Source organism: Physeter macrocephalus, unplaced genomic scaffold (genome assembly GCF_002837175.3).
Source record: "Physeter macrocephalus isolate SW-GA unplaced genomic scaffold, ASM283717v5 random_159, whole genome shotgun sequence".
Lineage (NCBI taxonomy): Eukaryota > Metazoa > Chordata > Mammalia > Artiodactyla > Physeteridae > Physeter > Physeter macrocephalus.
The window spans coordinates 13,176-24,436 of NW_021145452.1; positions in this window are offsets into that span (position 1 = coordinate 13,176).

Genomic DNA, 11,261 nt, shown 5'->3' on the forward strand with positions numbered 1-11,261 from the left:
TGGAATATCAGTCAGCCATATAAAAGAAGGACGTTCTGATCGATGCTACGATGTGAATGAACCTTGAAAACATTATGCTGAGTGAAATAAACTAGACCCAAGAGGATGAATATTGTGGGGTTCCACTTATATGAAATATCTAGAATAGGTATATCCATAGAGACAGAAAGTAGATAAGAGGGGCCAGGAGGAGGAGGGAATGGGGAGTTATTCCTTAATGGGTACAGAGTTTCTGTTTCGGAGTGATGGAAAAGTTTTAGAAATAGATAGTGGTGATAGTGGTGATTGGACACCATTGTAAATGGAATTGATGCCACTAAATTGTACACTTAAAATGAATTGGGCGATTGGGATTGACATGTATACACTAATGTGGATAAAATTGATGACTAATAAGAACCTGCTGTAAAAATAAATAAATAAAATTTAAAAACTCAAAAACAAAAAAAAAGGTTGAAGTGGGGACTTCCCTGGCGGTCCAGTGGTTAGGACTCCACGCTTCCACTGCAGGGGGCGCGGGTTTGTTCCCTGGTCGGGGAACTAAGATCCCGCGTGTCACACAACATGGCCAAAAAAAAAAAAAAAAAATCATTGAATTGGCAAATTTTATACACACACACACAGACACAGACACAGCACAGCACACGGGTTCCTGCAGGTTGAATTCTAGAAGGAGCAAACATGACCACAGGACCAAGGGGCAATGGCATTTTAGGGGAATGGCTGCCGCTGAGGCTGCAGGGCCTGGGCTGCAGAGTGCAGGAGCACGTGGATTTTCTCTCATAAGGTCAGTGCTGCTCTGGTTCCCATCCTACCACCTTATCTTCTTCCACTCCACGCACTGGGTGACTTGATGCTGCACTCAGAGGATTGGATGAACAGAGCAAGACGTAACACAGCAAAAGACATGGATGTTTTTGAGACATCCATGCCGGGGTATGTTTCAGGAGTTCTTTCCTTATTGTCATTGGATAGTAGTCCGTTGTGTAGAAATCCTACATCATATAGCGCTCTGTTGATGGACATCTAAACCACCAATATTTCCAGTGTTGGCTGCAATGAACATTTTTATACAAATTTTTTTGTAAACATGTTTTCATTTCTCTTGAATAAACACCTAGAAGTGAAATTGTTGGGTCATAGGTGTATAGGTGTTTAAGTTAATAAGAAACTGCCTGGCCTTTTCCCAGGTGTTTGTGCCATTTTACTGGCAATGTCTGAGATTTCCAGTTGCTCCACAGCTCTGCTAAAATTTGGTGTTGTCAGTCTTTTTAATTTTAACCATTTTGGTTGGGTGGGTGGTGGTGTCTCATCGTGGTTTTAGTTTGCACTTCCTTTGACTAATGGTATTGAATGCTTTTTCAATTGCCTATTGCCCATTTGTATCTTTGTGAAATGTCTGTTCAAATCTCTTACCTAATTTGTTGTTCATCTTTTTTTATTTTTAAATTTATTTATTTTGTTTATTTTTATTTTTGGCTGTGTTGGGTCTTCGTTGCTGCAGGCGGGCTTTCTCTAGTTACAGCGAGCGGGAGCTACTCTTCGTTGCACTTTGCAGGCTTCTCATTGCGGTGGCTTCTCGTTGCGGAGCACAGGCTCTAGGCACGTGGACTTCAGTAGCTGTGGCGCGCCGGCTCAGTAGTTGTGGCTCACGGGCTCTAGAGCACAGGCTCGGTAGTTGCGGCACATGGGCTTAGTTGCTCCGTGGCATGTGGGATCTTCCCTGACCAGGGCTCGAACCCGTGTCCCCTGCGTCGGCAGGAGGATTCTTAACCACTGCGCCACCAGGAAAGCCCCGGGTTGTTCATCTTTTTATTATCAACTTTACATTCAGATTTGAGGTTCCCAGAAGTAGTCACCCCTGAGTCTGGTGGGATGAGAAGTTGTGGAGGAAGAAGACGTGATCTGTGGTTGGCGTGGGGCCTTCATGTTAGAGCGGCATCCTTATGTGCATTTGGTGGTGAGTGAAGACCGGCTTCGTACAGACACAGCAGGAAATACCTTCTCAAGGAAGCTCAGAAATGCGTGATAGGTGAGGGATTGTGAACTACAAAGGTGGATGATCTGGTCAGAGAGAACCAAATGCTGAAAACCAGGAAGCCGGAAGCCTGGAGAATCCTCCAGCAAACTTGGAGACCTTTCTCTTTGGGCTGACATTGACACTCCCTATAGCTTCTTGACATTTGGCTCTACTGAGAAGAGCAAAAGAAGAAAATTGAAATGCATAAGAAATCAGCTCTTGAAAGTTACTGGACAGTGAATCCTCTTTCTTTTTTTTTTTTTTTCTCTTGGTTAGTTTACTGGTGTTTGAGTCATTTGCTGAGTGAATCTGAAAGGACAAAAAAAAGGAAGTGGATCAGAATTGTCTCTATCTTTGGCCCCTGCAGCCTGTCAGAACTTCTTCCAGAATCCACCAACAGTTGTTGGTTTTTCCTGATTTTCTCAAACTTGTAATCCTACAGTTTAAAAAATAAATAAGTAAACAGATAACGAAAACTTACGTCCACACAAAAAGCTGCACACACATATTTATAGCAGCTTTATTCATAATTGCTAAAATATGGGAGCAACCCAGATGTCCTTCAGTAGGTGAATGGATAAACAAGCTGTGTGATACATCCAGACAGTGGACTAGTATTCAGCACTAAGAGGAAAAGATGCTGCAGGCGGGCTTTCTCTAGTTACAGCGAGCGGGAGCTACTCTTCGTTGCACTTTGCAGGCTTCTCATTGCGGTGGCTTCTCGTTGCGGAGCACAGGCTCTAGGCACGTGGACTTCAGTAGCTGTGGCGCGCCGGCTCAGTAGTTGTGGCTCACGGGCTCTAGAGCACAGGCTCGGTAGTTGCGGCACATGGGCTTAGTTGCTCCGTGGCATGTGGGATCTTCCCTGACCAGGGCTCGAACCCGTGTCCCCTGCGTCGGCAGGAGGATTCTTAACCACTGCGCCACCAGGAAAGCCCCGGGTTGTTCATCTTTTTATTATCAACTTTACATTCAGATTTGAGGTTCCCAGAAGTAGTCACCCCTGAGTCTGGTGGGATGAGAAGTTGTGGAGGAAGAAGACGTGATCTGTGGTTGGCGTGGGGCCTTCATGTTAGAGCGGCATCCTTATGTGCATTTGGTGGTGAGTGAAGACCGGCTTCGTACAGACACAGCAGGAAATACCTTCTCAAGGAAGCTCAGAAATGCGTGATAGGTGAGGGATTGTGAACTACAAAGGTGGATGATCTGGTCAGAGAGAACCAAATGCTGAAAACCAGGAAGCCGGAAGCCTGGAGAATCCTCCAGCAAACTTGGAGACCTTTCTCTTTGGGCTGACATTGACACTCCCTATAGCTTCTTGACATTTGGCTCTACTGAGAAGAGCAAAAGAAGAAAATTGAAATGCATAAGAAATCAGCTCTTGAAAGTTACTGGACAGTGAATCCTCTTTCTTTTTTTTTTTTTTTTTCTCTTGGTTAGTTTACTGGTGTTTGAGTCATTTGCTGAGTGAATCTGAAAGGACAAAAAAAAGGAAGTGGATCAGAATTGTCTCTATCTTTGGCCCCTGCAGCCTGTCAGAACTTCTTCCAGAATCCACCAACAGTTGTTGGTTTTTCCTGATTTTCTCAAACTTGTAATCCTACAGTTTAAAAAATAAATAAGTAAACAGATAACGAAAACTTACGTCCACACAAAAAGCTGCACACACATATTTATAGCAGCTTTATTCATAATTGCTAAAATATGGGAGCAACCCAGATGTCCTTCAGTAGGTGAATGGATAAACAAGCTGTGTGATACATCCAGACAGTGGACTAGTATTCAGCACTAAGAGGAAAAGAGCTATCAAGATATGGAAGAAACTTGGATACGTATTACTAAGTGAAAGAAAGTCACCTGCAAGAGGGAAGAAATTCTGATTTGTTCACTGCTATATCCTCAGCTCTGGCCATGCAGACCCTCAATAAATATTTGATGGTGGGGGGGGGAAAGATGGGAAAGCATCCCTTCCTCTCATCCGGAGTCATCAGAAGGGAGAAAGAAACAAGGGCCACTTAGGATGATCAGCTAAGATGTGCATCCCCAATTCAGTGTCTCCCCAAATGTGGGTCACCAATCAAAATGCTTATTCCCAGGCCATGTGCCAGATCTGCTTGATCAGGACAAGTGTAATCTGGAGAGGGTAATCTGCATTTTTAATTAAGCATCCCAGATGATGCTTATATCAGCTGAAGTTAAGAACCCTTGAGATGCTTACTAAAAATGCAGATTTTTTTTAGATCTGTGGAGGTACCGAGGCAGCAAGGCTTGCACACCCTGTTGTCCAACCCCTGAATCTTTGTAGATGGAGAAACTGCAACCCAGAGAAAAGAATGCCTTGCCAAAGAGCCACGGCAAGTCACCTCCTGGCTCTCAGGCCTCTTTCGGATGGCATGGCCAACCAGCCATTCAGGCAGTAAGAGATTCTTTCTCCTCTGATGGGAAGGATCATCTGCTTAGACAGCTGATAAATACCAACTCGGTCAAGCCCAAGGAGGTGTTTACTTCCTCCGAGGAGGTGGGGGAAGTCCAAAGGAACTTTTCATAGTCTATTTGGGGTAAATGTTGATGAGGTCACAGAAGGATTCACTTCCCCAAGCTGACGGGAACCATTATTTTCCGGTTTCTCTTTTCACATGATTTGATTTCTTTAGTATATTTAACTTAAAATGAAATGACCAGATTTCCAGTATGCAAAAACTAGAACCAGGGTATAAGCCCAAGGAAACTGGCACCTGCCACTAATCTCACCTCAGCTTGACCACCAATTTGCCATCTGACCTTGGAAGACCTTCAGTGCATCGCCTAGCCCCTTTGGGCCCTGGACCGTGGCTGGCTATGAGTCTTTTTAGTTCTGATGGTCTGTGGTTCCCTGAGTCTAACTCATTCTACAATTAGCCTGTAACCAAAAGTCCTGCTGGCTTATCCATCGAATGACCATTGGGAAGCCTATTCTAAAATGTGGGCTTGCTCTAGTCCAGGAGAACAAAGTAGAACCAAAGATCTCAATCGCCAAAGAGCTCATCTGGAGAGAAGTTAGTGATGACTCCACAACACTGCTGGAAAATGAAGATATAACACAGAGGCTGGGGTTTCATGGGGAAATAAAGCAATCTCTAAGCAAGGAGACAGAGGGAGTGAGTAATGACAAAGATGACCCTGAGGACACAGTGGGGGACATTTTCAAGAACAGGAAGTCAGATTTCTGTACCAGGTTCTGCCTACTGTGGGCCACCTTAATATTTTATCCCCATGTGGACAGTGCTGTAGCACTAATGTTGAGTGGGAAAAAAAGTGAAAATTTTGTGTACCTGTGAACAACTGATTTTCAGCAAAGGTGCAAAAGGCAATTCAGTGGGGAAAAAATAGGCTTTTCAACAGAAACAGGGTTGCAGGTGTTGGAACAATTAAATATCCAAATGAAGGAGGAGGAGGAGGGAGAGGAGTTGGGAGGAGATCATTCCATGTCACACACTGTACACCGAAATTAACCCCAAATGCATCAGAGACCTAGATGTAAAACCTAAAACTATAAAGTTTCTATTGGAGGACTTCCCTGGTGGTGCAGTGGTTAAGAATCTGCCTGCCAATGCAGGGGACACGGGTTCGAGCCCTTGTCCAGGAAGAACCCACATGCTGCAGAGCAACTAAGCCCGTGTGCCACAACTATGGAGGCAGCGAGCCATTTTAATATGAACTACTGAGCCCACGTGCCACAAACTCTGAAGCCTACGCACCTAGAGCCCGTGCTCCACAAAAAGAGAGGCCACCGCAGTGAGAAGCCCGTGCACCGCAACGAAGAGTAGCCCCCGCTCACCGCAACTAGAGAAAAGCTCGCACGCAGCAGCAAAGACCCAACACAGCCAAAAATAAATACATACATTTATTTTTTAAAATTTCTATTGGAAAATATAGAAGAAAAGTTCAAATCCTTTGGATAGGCAAGGAATTCTTAGGTATGATACCAAAAACATGATCCATAAAGGGGAAAAAAAATCAATAAATTGGACCATTAAAATTAAGAACTTCTGGGGAATTCCTTGGCGGTCCAGTGGTTAGGACTTGGCACTTTCACTGCCAGGGACCAGGTTTGATCCCTGGTCGGGGAACTAAGATCCCACAAGCTGCACCAGCCAAAAAACACCCTTCTGCTCTTCAAAAGACCCCCAATGTAATGATAGGGGACTTATATCCAGCAAATATAAAGAACCCTCAAAACTCAATAATAAGAAACAAAACAATCCAGTTAAAAATGGGCAAGGGACTTACCTGGTAGTCCAGTGGGTAAGACTCCATGCTCCCAATGCAGGGTGCCTGGGTTCGATCCCTGGTCGGGGAACTAAATCCTGCATGCATGCCACAACTAAGAAGAAGTCCAGTGTTGCAACTGAAAGTCCGCATGCCGCAACTATAGATCCCGCATGCCGCCACTAAGACCCGGCACAGCCAAAATAAATAAGTAAATCAATATTAAAAATGGGCAAAATATTTGAACAGATACTTCACTGAGAAGATATATGGATAGCAAGTAAGCACTTGAAAAGATACTCAACGTTAGTCATCAAGGACATGCAGGTTAAAACCGGGATGAGATACCACTATGTATTTATTACAGTGGCTAAATTTATTAAAAATTACCTTACCGAGGATGTGGAGGAACTAGAACGGTCCTACTGCTGGTGGGGAAGTAAAGTAGTACAACCGCTTTGGAAAACAGGTTGGCAGTATCTTAAAAAGTTAAATGTACACTGACTGTATGCTCCAGATATCCCACTCCTAGGTCTGTACCCAAGAGAAGTTAATACAGATGGCCGTACAAAGACTTCTATATGAATATGTGTAGTGAAACTGCACTCCTTTGGATGGAACTCAAACCCCGTCACACCTCAGATTGGGACCTCAATCCACAATCCCTGACTTAGGAGTGGACTCGAACCCACTGTCTTTTTTTAAAATATGAATTTATTTATTTATTTATTTATTTATGGCTGCTTTGGGTCTTCATTGCTGCGTGCAGGCTTTCTCTAGTTGCGGCGAGCGGGGGCTACTCTTCATTGCGGTGTGCGGGCTTCTCATTTTGGTGGCTTCTCTTGTGGAGCATGGGCTCTAGGCGCGCGGGCTTCCGTAGTTGTGGCTCGTAGGCTCTAGGCACGCGGGCTTCAGTAGTTGTGGCGCACGGGCTTAGTTGCTCCACGGCATGTGGGATCTTCCCGGACCAGGGCTCGAACCCGTGTCCTCTGCATTGGCCGGCGGATTCTTAACCACTGCGCCACCAGGGAAGTCCCGAACCCACTGTCTTTTAATTGAAACTGCACACCTGGTCTCAGGACTTAATGAAGCTCAGGCTCTCTTGTCTCAGTGCAGAAAGAATCCAGCGAGAGGCGAGAGGTGAAGTGGCAGGCAAAGAGTGAGTTTATTAGCATAGGATGCTTGTGAGAGATACAAGCAGGCAGGCAAGGGAGCACAGCCCCCAGAACAAACTGGGCTACATTTTTATAATCAGAGAAACAGTGGGGAGGGGAGAAGACCAACTTCTTCCTCATTTTGGGTACATTATTAGTTCCTCCTTTAACCCTATATGGTCTAACCAGGACTGTCATGGCTCTATTGAAATCATATGTATATTAGCAAAAGGGTGGTAACATATACTAAAATATGATAATTCATCTCAGGTTTTGGTAGCATGTCCTCTTTCACCTAGTTTCTTTCCCCTTTCTCCTCTGTTCTTGTCTTGACTATATGCAGAAATGCTACTCTTCAAGGACCGTTAATTCCCTAACTTCATGTAACAAGATGTAAACCCCAAATCTATTGTCTTGTGTTTTAACTCTCAGGACTTGTGGCTTGAGTGTGCCCGGTCTTCCTTCAAGGTAGAGTAGATTGTTGCTAGGTTGCTGGATTCTTTTCTTGAGTAGTTATTAGCTTACAACAGTCTCCCAAACTCCCTTAAAATTCCCTTTCTGTCTTTAATCCCCTAGTGGGATTTCTAAAATAAGTATTTAATTATCCTACTCTCTCCCTATCAATAGCAGCTTTATTTTTAAAAGCCAAAAACTGGAAGCAGCCCAAATGTCCATCCACAGGTGACTAGATTAAAAAATTATTGTATATCTGTACAATAGAATATTACTCAGCAATAAAAAGGGATCAATTAATAGTACATACAACATGGACGAATCTCAAGATAATTATGCGGAGGGAAAGAAGCCAGACAAAAAGAATGTCATGTTTGATTCCATTCATATAAAATTCTATAAAATGCAAACTAACCCATAATGACAGAAAGCAGATCAGAGACTGCTTGGGGAAGACGGAGGAGAAGAGAGGGCAAGAGGGAGGGATCGTAAAGGGGCGTGAGGAATCCTTTAAGGTCCTGGATATATATGTTCACGATCTTGTTCACACATAAAATTGTTCACTTTGGAAATATGTAGTCAACTGTATATCAGTTACACCTCAACAGAGCTGTGTGGAAAATTGTGATGAGCCTAGAACACTTTGTCATACCAGAAAACAAAGAAACTAGTCATTTTGTTTAAAGGATTTGGGTGCCAACCCATTGGCCAACGATGGAAAACTATGAGTATCAAATCGGGATAATAATTACAGTGGATTGAAAAAGAACAAATATAATGTTCATAATGATAGATACAAATCCATGTGTTCATAATGATAGATATAAAATATGTGTTCATAATGGTAATAATAAAAAACCTCATTGATCAATATCCTGTGGAAGATACTAGGGACTCAATTAATTATTTTGAAAACTGCTAAAGGTAAAGAATCATGTATGTGTCCTGACTTTTTTGTACTAAGTGTACCTCATGTAATCAATTAGCCCATGAGGCGATATTCCTCTTCATCTGTATTCCAGCTAATAAATGCCGAAATGATATCACCATCTATAACCCCTAAGCAATGCAATGATCAATGGCTGCAAACATGAAAAAATGAGAGACAAGCAGGAATAATAATTCTCCTCATGGAAATACACAATAATAGACAAGCAGTCTTGTTAAAAAAAGAATCAAACTTGATCTGATCAAACCTTTTAGATCTAACTAACCAGTACGTAGAGAACACAGGAGGCAGAGGAAGATGTTAAAACACCGCAGGATTGCCACCAGCAAGATCCAGCCAGACTAGAGAAAACTCTACAGGACAAACCACCTAGTTTCTTAAAAAACAAATAAAGAGAGAAAGAAAGAAAAAAAGAAACAAAACCAGGGACTTCCTTGGTGGCACAGTGGTTAAGAATCCGCCTGCCAGTGCAGGGGACACGGGTTCGATCCCTAGTCCGAGAAGATTCCCACATGCCACGGAACAACTAAGCCTGTGTACCACAACTACTGAAGCCCAAGCGCCTAGAGCCCGTGGTCCACAACAAGAGAAGCCCCCACTTCCTGTAACCAGAGAAAGCCCGCGTGCAGCAACAAAGACCAAACGCCAAAGACAAAATAAATAAATTTTTAAAAAAAGGAAACAAAAGGGAAATGAAAGAAATTGCAAGCGAAAAAGAGAGGAAGAGGGAAACCATAGCTTTTTTTTTTTTTTTTTAAGACTTAAGAGATATATTAACCAGTTGCAATGTATGGTCTGGATCTCAATTCAGACAAACTGTATTTGAAAAATGACATTTATAGGTCAATCAGGTAAATGTAAACACTAATTTGATATTTGATAATATTAGGAAATTATTGTTTTGGGGGGTGGGTGATAGTTTGGGGGATATGTTTTAAAAGGGGAATGCTTGTCTTTTAAAAATACACTGAAATCGGGCTTCCCTGGTGGCGCAGTGGTTGAGAGTCCGCCTGCCGATGCGGGGGACGCGGGTTCGTGCCCCGGTCCGGGAAGATCCCACATGCCGCGGAGCGGCTGGGCCCGTGAGCCATGGCCGCTGAGCCTGTGCATCCAGAGCCTGTGCTCCACAAGGAGAGAGGCCACAACAGTAAGAGGCCTGCGTACCGCCAAAAAAAAAAAAAAAACACACTGAAATGCTTACTGCTGAAATCACATCTGGTATTTACTTCAAAATAATGTTGGGGGGGTGCTATAATAGGGAAGAACAAATCTGACTCCATATTTGATCTGTTTCTTTAAACTTTGTATTCTATTGCTTTTGCTACAAGTTAATCACTAAAGAGATGTTGCCTATAAGCTTAAATTATACATAATGGCCCATCTCTGGGAACCCTGCCTCCCAGGTAATAAGCTTTAAGCTAAAATACCTTTGTTTAGCTCACAGGAAACATCCTGACCAGGCCCACCTGTGAATGACTACAGGAAGGAAGAAATTAACACATACCCTCTGGAGGCTGACTGGAACCAGGAAATGTTTGACTTTACTCCCTCCCCTTTTAGTATAAAAGAAGCCTGAATTCTAACTGAGGCAGGATGGTTCTTTGGGACACGAGTCCACCATCTCCTCAGTCTGCTGGCTTTCCTAATAAAGTTGCTATTCTTTGCCCCAACAACTCTTCTCTCAATTTATTGGCCTGTCCTGTGGCAAGCAGGACCAGGATGAGCTTGGACTCAGTAACAGTGCCACTTAGGTGTGGGTATGGAGAAAAACAAGACTGACCAGGAGGTGGTTAATTGTTGAAGTTGAGTAATGACCATACGGTGGTTCATCAGGCTATTCTCTCTACTTTTGTATAGTATGAAACGTTTTATTTATTTATTTACTTCTTTACTTATTTATGTGCCACAGCGCATGGATCTTAGTTCCCCAACCAGGGATCAAACCCATGTCCCTTGAAGTAGACGTATGGAGTCTTAACCACTGGACTGCCAGGGAAGTCAATGAAACGTTTTTAAATTGTTCAATAAAAATGTTTTTAAATTGTGCATCAGGGGCTTCCCTGGCGGCGCAGTGGTTGAGAGTCCGCCTGCCGATGCAGGGGAACCGGGTTCGCGCCCCGGTCTGGGAGGATCCCACATGCCGCGGAGCGGCGGAGGCCCGCATACCACAAAAAAAAAAAAAAAAAAAAAAAAAAAAAAATTGTGCATCAAAATGATTGCACTAATATGAAAAATGCAGTTTAAAAATCGGGAAGACTGTCCTGCAAAACGCTGATACTACTCGCCTGAGAGCGGTAGGATGAGTCATTTCCCCCTTCATTTCTACATTTTCCGTAATGTATCTATCTATCTATCTTTTTTTTTTTGCGGTACGCGGGCCTCTCACTGCTGTGGCCCCTCCCGTTGCGAAGCACAGGCTCCGGACGCGCAGGCTCAG